Here is an 8,888-nt window from a genome sequence, read left to right as displayed (position 1 = left end):
CTCATATATATTATTTCCTAATACCCTCCCTCAAGATGGAGCATGTAGATCACGAATGCCCATCTTGGACAAAAGAAATTTAACTTCAGTTTTCTTCTTTTTTTTTCAACACTTTTGTGAAAAAAAATCTTCAGATCGTAGTTTAAGGACATTTCGGTCCCCTTCGTAGTTTAAGGACATTTCGGTCCCATCTTCTTAGTTTTAGGACATCTCGGTCCCCTTCGTAGTTTTAGGACATCTCGGTCCCATCTTCATAGTTTTAGGACATCTCGGTCCCCTTCGGAAGTTTAAGGACGTTACGGTCCCATCTTTGTAGTTTTAGGACATTACGGTCTCATCTTCGTAGTTTTAGGACATTACGGTCCTATCTTCTGAAGAATACTTCTTGTACTCTTGTTTTCTTGGTTTCTTCGATAGAATACTTTTGTACTCTCTCCACAACTCATAGGATTTTAACCTACTATTGTTTTTCTTTTTCTCATCACCTCTTGGTGATTGGTTTTTTTTTTTTATTTCACAACATGAATGTTGTTTCTTCTTCTCTCTTGTTCCAGTCACGCACTTCTTGCGAAACCTTCACACTTCTTTGTTCTTCAAGATTCTCTCACAATCCTTTCGTCTTTACAAAGTCTGCCACACTTTGTAGGATCTCCAAGTTTCTGCCACAAACTCTTCAACCACACTTCACTTCTTCCAACATGTTTAACAGCTTTCTGCAATACCTCTGACAGAACTGTCACACTTGCTTCTGTTACGCTTCTGTAACGATTCTTCTTTGTAACACCCAAACTGTTACTATCTTCCAATAACACTTCACTGTGACGATTATTCAGTCACACTTCTGTATCTTCACACGTAACACCCATATTTTTTTTTTAAGGTCATCTTGAAACCGTAAATCTCCAACAACATTGCACCATTCATCACAGCAACCACCATCTCGGTGTCCTGTGTCTGATGATCATCATATTAATGTCAGTAACATGCTTTCCTTCTTCATTCACGAAACTCCAATCATCTAGTAACCAAACTTCCTTTTCTTCTTTCTTTTCATCTTCTAAAACGAGCTTCTAAACCCCTTGTTTTAGGGTTCCAATCTTCTCCGTGCTACGGGTTCTCATCCTAACACCTTCCAAACTCGTCTGCATCTTCTCCGTCCTTTACAGCAATTTATAGTTGCTCTTATTTATTGTTTCTCGGTCACAATATGACCTTGAACCCTTGTAAACATTAACAGCAGCGATCACTTCCTTCAAACTCTAATATTTTCTTCACGGTTCAAAACCGAAACAACCACCTTTTTGTTTGCTCCAAATCCTAAGCAAACTGGAAATCAGATAAACTAAAGTTTCCACCGCATCACTGCTTTTGATAGATAACAGGATCATCGTCTAACAGCGACCAAACCTTGGCCTCCAACCCAACATATCACGAACAGTAACTTTGCTTTCATGACAGCATCTTCCTTTCGATAAAAGGTAACAACGACTCTTCTTCTCACCAAAAACAAATAACACAGCTTTTGTTATCAACAAAACTTTGCGCAACTTCTCTACCAAAAACGTAAATCTTCTTTTAACTTTTTCTAACTATATCCCTCTCCTCTCTCTTTCACTCACCTTGCTCTGATACCATGTTAAGGATCGGGCAAGAGAGAGGAGAGCATAAACGCGGAAGCATAAAAGACTACATTGATAATAATTCGGTGTCTTAATTCTCATGGCTTAACAACCTATTTATATTGTTCACAAACTTGTCGATCACTCAAACTACTTTCCTAACTAAGATTAAACTCTAAACATAGACATATCTCCTAAATATAGACTCTCATATATATTATTTCCTAATACTAATCTTAGGAGTTACTGTTTCAGTAAACAACCATTCCGCCTAGATATTACTTTAGGTTAACCTTAATAATGGTGGTATGAAGCACCCATATGAAGAGATCACAAGCACAAGAAACAAGTAATACTCATAGAAAGAAATCAAAAAAGGAGAACGGCGCCGCTTCCAGATATTTGCTCGATTGATAGAGCAGTATACCAGTCTCGTAATGTGTATCACTAACTACTTGAAATTACTCCATGCAACCTTCAATTATCTACTTAACTACTTTCAAGTTTCAACTATAATGTTACTCGTATCAATTGCATTCATAAAAACTGCCACTGAGATGAAATTATTGGGTAATCGATTCCCAAGAGGTTGAGAAATATCTAGTTATCCCATAATAATATTCTTAGGTTTCAGTTCTGTTGACAACAGAGAAATATTTGTAGACCTACCATTTTCGTTTTCAACTGTTTCTAGTCCAGTTGCAGCAGCTACAGAAGTTGACCTGTGTGAACGATGCTGGTTGTCTTGCCCTTGCAGTAGGATATAATTTGGTTTCTCCTTGACACTCGTATTCTTCGGAGTGTCCCTCAAAACATACTGTGAATCAAAAAAGGAAAATGGGTATGAAGTTCACCAGAAACGTGAAAGGTCACCACGAATCTCCCCAAAACTCGCGATTTTGCGTTCCCAAATGAAATTCGTACGAGGAACGCGATCTTAACAGGCAAAAAACGCGCTCCCAACTGGTCAGAAACGCGTGGTTTCAAATTCCAACCAATACCAACATAAACTTATTTCTTACCACCAATTTCCAATACAAATTTAATCCCGACATAAACTTAATCCCGACATGAAGTTAATTCCCACCGATTTCCAATATTTAGTTGCTTGTAATCAGATGGAAAATTGATTTCTATGTTATCACTTCAGATCTAGAAACTGAAGAGACCTTGGTATCCAGGAGCGGGAACGGGGACGGGAACGAGAATCGTAAGATTTTCAAAAAATGAAATTCGAGTAACGAGTCGGAAACGTAAATTACATTTTTTTAGAAATCTTAGTTATATTACTAATTATTCAATTTTATAATCAAGAAATAAGTACCTTAAATATTTGGAAAATGTTAATTATGTGCGAGAATATATCTCATTCATTGACTTTTTTTGCCTCTTGTGTTTGTTACGAGCACTCTGAACTCGAATTGGTGCTTGTGTTTCCTGCTCTTGTGGACTTGGAGGTGCAGGTGGAGGTGGAGGTGTTGGTGTAGGGGAGGATGGATGGATAAGAGCAGGTGTTGGTGTTGTAAAGTAACTCAATTCATCATCAGATGCCGCTTCTCGTTCCCTTGCCTCGATAACTTCAATAGCTTCTTCAATGTTGTATTCTTCGGGATTTACATCCCAATTTTTATACTGAGTCCCGTAATCTTCTCTTTGCTTTGCAAGAAGACGTTGATTATAGTGAACCTACACAAGCTTTTCAGCCCTATCAACTCCCAGTTTGTTTCTGTTTACACTGTGGATGTAGCTATATGTGCTCCAACATCTTTCTGCACAAGACGAGTTGACACTTTGGGACAACACTCTCATAGCTAAGTTGTAAAGCTCTGGTGCTCCTCCACCGTATAAACCCCACCACTGTTTTGCACTCATCTTTTCCCTATCCGCTATAGCTTGTGGGCGCGCGAAACAACCTCCATTACTCACAAAATCACTGATTTGATGCCGTATAATCGCAGCTTCTTCCGGCATTGGAAACATCTTATCTATAGTAGCTAAATACACGTCCTGAACTTCTTGGTCGAAGTTAGGCTTCTTCCTACTGACGCCACCGGGAGCTGGTTTCATTAGACATGCATTCGTGTAATACTTAGGGACAAGCAAATAACCTAAACAGTGCAACGGAATGTTCGTTTTACTCCGTCTCTGAACCACAATTTGCTGAATAATATCTTGAATCACTATATCATCTGCAAGTATGTCTTGTAATTTTCCCAGCATCATATCCATTTGATCATATGCTTCTCCTATAACGGCCTTGTCGGAATCTGAAAATATAAGCATTATATATATCGGCTTCGTTATTTGCAACACCTTCTCCACATTACTCCAAAAATTCCCATCCATGATCTTTGCATGTTCTTCTGCATTTGTAGGTTTCTTAAGCTCCTTCCATTCTTCCGATAATACCATGGAAATCAAAGAAGCTCTTACCTCAACAATCCGGGACAACACGACGAAATGAAATCCAAACCGTGTCTTTTTTGATTTGAGAACTTCTAAAGGAGAAAACTTCTTAAATAAAGCAAGACATTGAGAATGATTCCTCACAAACTTCACAATATCCTTGCCTTTTGTATATGTTTCTTTCACAAATGAAATGGCTGGTTCCTTGGATTTTGCTATGTCCTTCATCAATAAATTTAGCGTGTGCGCTAAACATCCTGACCAAAAAATATGGGGATATTTTTCTTCTATGATTTCTCCAGCCAGTTTGCAATTTGCCGCATTGTCGGTGAGTACTTGTACGACATTTGAAGGACCAATCTCTTCAATTGCTTTCAAGAGTATGGCAAAAATGTTCTCACCAGTTTTCTCTATTCCTGAGACATCATGAGCACTGAGAAACATTGCGTTGCCGTCCGATACCGCCATAATATTTATTAATGATTCATTTTTCACATTCGACCAACCATCAGAAACAATTGCAACTCCATGAGTCTGCCAGCCAGTCACCAAAGGATTTAGGGATTGCTTTACCAACATTTGCTCCTTGTCTAATAAAGAAGTTCTAGCCTTTTCATAAGAAAGAGACTTGTACCCTTTTGGTGCATTATTAATGGCGGATACCATTTCTGCCCAAGATGGAGATCGAAGAACATTCATGGGAATTGCATTTACATATAAGCATCTCGCGATCTTTTGATCCACATCATCTCTACTGCGCTTCTGAAACATTTTGTTAACAACACTTTCAAATAAATCACTTTGACCCATGTTCGTACCTGTCTGCTGATTTTTTCTCGTACAAGAATTTGGTAAAGCAAGCTTTTTTGATTTAGCACTATCACCGAACAGGCTTCTTGCATCGAGTTCTTCTCTTTTCAAAATCTCTCTCATTTCTTTTGAAACTTTAGAACATAATGGTGATATACCTTGATTCTTGCCCCCCGGTAAAATACCAATCAAGTGTTGACGCACCTTCGAATAAGATCCTGCATAGGGTTCCAGTTTGCACCCGAAATTGCATATGAACTTCTGTCCACCACCACCTCCTTTATTTCCATTTTGCTTATCAATCTTCTGAACGTATTTCCAAAGAGGAGTTGTGGTTAGTTCTTCATCTTGGTCACCATCATCCTCTTCTAAATTTATTACTGTGTTTGAAGATGTATCCATGGTAGAATAAAAGAAAAAGAAGAGAAAGAATTTGTTTGATAGAACAATGGAAGTATGAGTAACGGCCTTATATAGAGTATGATGTCTCTTCAGTTTCTAGATCTGAAGTGATAACATAGAAATCAATTTTCCATCTGATTACAAGCAACTAAATATTGGAAATCGGTGGGAATTAACTTCATGTCGGGATTAAGTTTATGTCGGGATTAAATTTGTATCGGAAATTGGTATAGAAATAGGAATTGGAATAGAAACACAAATGAAATCAGAAGATCAGAAATGACAAGAAGTTAATACCAGTAATCTTAATGTTAAGCAAACAACTAGACCTTAAACCAGAACTCAATAAGGATTATTACCAATCCAGCTTAACAGGCTATGGGAATCCAACAAAAGTATCATTATTGCTTAACAACAACATAGCATCATCATTAAATGCATATGAACTTGTACATTATGGATGAAATAAAAGTTCGATATTCTTACCGTAAAGCCTTGAAGTACTAGAATTGAACTTAACGGGAAAGTCAGAAGCATCTCGTGAAAGACTAATTCACCGCTCTATATGGGGATGTGCATTCTCAGCTGGAGGAGTGGCTAGATGGCCAATATGATAAATTAGATTGGCTGTGCTCTCTCTGTCAAATGGAGAACTCATAGAGGTCCTTCACAAATTGCATTGGGTCTTTCACCTGTGCCCTTCTCTCTACTTGGCTGCTTTTTATCAGCTCCTATATATCCCACAACATACAAAAACAGAAGATATCAAACACTAAATGTACAATCAGAAAAGTGAATAGACCTTTTATCAACAAATGTTAGCATCACAAACTCACCAAACCATATTTCTCAATGTATTAATCAAGAATGCTGCACTGGATTAGCGCCAATTGCTTATAATTTTTAGTCGAAAAGTTTCAGTATCTAGTCCAAATTCTAATGAATCGCGTTTGAAAATAATTACATTTTCGTACCTAGTTCAAATTTAAATGCAAATATGATATGAATTTTTACTGTGATTAGTGGATTGAAAATCAATTATGTACAAATATAAAAATATGCACTGATTGAGTCGAACTTGAGTCTTAACTAAAATTTGTGTGGAAATGAGTATGCATATAAATCCAAGGGATAGACAAAAGCCAGGCCAAATCGGCTTCAAAAGCCTTTACAATACGAAGTTTGGGATGTTTAATACTTAAAAAAATTATAAATACACCAAAAATGATTATGTAAAACCTTAGTACTGTAAACAGTAGAGTATAGACACCCGGCTTGACTCGCTGGAGAAAAGACTTGGTAACTTCTAGACAGTAGTCTTTGTTTATGGCAAGTCCTGTATCAAGAGGACAAGAGGACCACCAAAATAAGCATGGCTAAGGCTGTTGAAGTATGTTTAATGCTTACACAGTTAAAAGACCCTCAAGGAATATGAGAGTGTGTTTAACGTCACTGACTCTCTAAATTTTAACATGTGTTATAGCATCACGTCACAAAATCTACCTTGATACCAAGTCAATTGTTAATTGATTGTTTGTTCAACTGTCAATTGATTGCTTCAACTATTCATTCTAAGAAAAATTAATACATCTTATGCATCATCCTTCGTTTAATACCAAGGCAAATGTGCATCTTACCTAATTATTTACAAAATTCAAAAAGTTTTATATATGGATATGAAACTCACCACTATGATCCTTCCTTTGTTTTTGAGATGAAGTCACAATGATGCATTGGATATCAAACACCCACCCTGCAACTGGTGCCGCTAAACAGAATCCCTGACAGAATTCAAGCAGTACAAAATCTTAATTATTATCAATCAATTGGATAATTTAAGCTACTGATTATTAATTTATAGATCTAAAACAAATAAATATAAAACTTACATCAACAGAGAACTGAGGGTAAAGTTATAGCTGAACCACTAAAACGAGTCAATAAATCAATTGAATCGGGATAAACGAGTCAATAAATCACTGATTTTAACATCTGTATCAGCGTCACTTCGAAAGAGCGGAAGTTACCACAGAACGACGATAGAGAGAAACGTGACATTAAAGAGGATACAAAAAAGGAGAGTCGGAAATCGAGGGTACAAGAAGAAGAGATCAAGAAAAATTGAATGCAGAGAGCAATATTCAAACCACTCATGCCTGGGAGGAGATACCATCACACTAATATCTTGTTGTTGATGAAGATCATGGACATCTGACTCCATCATCTGTGGTGGCGGCGGCGGTGGTTTTGAAATGGGGAGAAAACAAAGGAACAACGAAGAGAGAGTAAGAATGAGAGTGAAAGAAAGAAAAAAAAACCATAGTAAAGGTGTTGTTTAAATACTAGGGCAGATTGATAGAAGAGGTATAGTCTATTTTGTTGTGCTTGGCTATTTTTTAAGTTTAAGTCAGAATGCATCCAGTTTTATTCTTGTTATTTTTTAAGTTTAAGTTAGAATGAATCAAATTTCATCCTTGCTATTTTTTTTTGTGTCGATTTCACCCATACTAATTTTTACTCGTCCGTTTGAACAATGTTTTAAAAATATTTGGACGAATGATCCATTTTCCGTTTTAATTTCTACTTATTATTTTTAATGAAAATCGTAATTATCACACTGACAGAAAATCCCAGTTTTCACTTTTAATTACCTAAAATAGGTGAAAATTCCGAGTTGAAAATATAATTTGGATGAAAAATCAAACATTTACTTATGGTGAAAATTGAATTTCTAATTACTCGCGTTGGTCGCATGTTAGCACCCTTGAAGCTTAAATCACTACAAAACAAGTAGCTTCTAGGGACGGCTGTTTTGAAAAAACCGTCCCTAAAGAAGGATATTTGGGACGGTGATGGTCTGACCGTCCCTAATAGTCATAAAATATTTAAATCAAGGCTAAAATATGTCCATCCCAAAAAGAAAACATGACCAAATAGTATTAGTGACGGTGGAACAGGAGACGGTACATAAACCGTCCCTAATACCTCTTAGGACGGTTTTTTGTCCTCTTGGGACGTTTTTTGGCCATCCCAAGAGGCCTTCTGTTTTGTAGTGAATGTTCATATCACAAAAATGATTAACGACAAAACAAGGTACGAGTAAAAAACCAAAGAAAACTCTTTGCATTTATTTTCCAATGATTCTTTACATTCACGATAACCAATGTATGTCATTTCACATAAGAAGAAAAACAAAATATTTCATGGAAGCATTGCATATTGTACTTGGTTCCGTCTGTTACAATGCGTGAAATAATATTACTGCCAAACCATGGCATTTATATACTTTGCCCCATTATCGTCTCTCCATCTTGACTGCTGAATAACGCTTCCATTTCTTGTCCCTTGGTGGTCTCTCCCAAAGAGTTCATTAACTCCATACATATAGGTAAGTTTGATATCTTACCGTAAAGCCTTGAAGTACTAGAATTGAACTTAATGGGAAAGTCAGAAGCATCTCGTGAAAACCCTATTAAAGATGGGATGTTGTTTAAATAGTAGGGCAAATTGATATTTATTTTGTTACACTGGGTTAACATCATTACTGTTCAACTTGTTTTGATTTTGAACATATTTGGTCTTGCATTGATAAATACTAGTACTTGTTACTTACATGGTACCAGAATTTAGATTACAATTCAAGTTTTGTGT

The 8,888-nt window shown here is 36.6% G+C and overlaps 1 long non-coding RNA gene across 1 annotated transcript; it reads right to left on the bottom strand.

Moving 5' to 3' along the window:
• Positions 1-5,517: 5,517 nt before the first annotated feature.
• On the bottom strand, positions 5,518-7,515 carry LOC113293662. The gene is made up of 3 exons (XR_003332437.1): positions 7,127-7,515; positions 6,925-7,018; positions 5,518-5,968 (listed from the first exon to the last, which is right to left on the bottom strand). It is a non-coding gene; the product is annotated as an uncharacterized LOC113293662 (long non-coding RNA).
• Positions 7,516-8,888: the final 1,373 nt, after the last annotated feature.

The sequence above is a fragment of the Papaver somniferum genome, chromosome 7, assembly GCF_003573695.1.
Source record: "Papaver somniferum cultivar HN1 chromosome 7, ASM357369v1, whole genome shotgun sequence".
Classification (NCBI taxonomy): Eukaryota; Viridiplantae; Streptophyta; class Magnoliopsida; order Ranunculales; family Papaveraceae; genus Papaver; species Papaver somniferum.
This window is presented reverse-complemented; position numbering and strand designations above follow the sequence as displayed.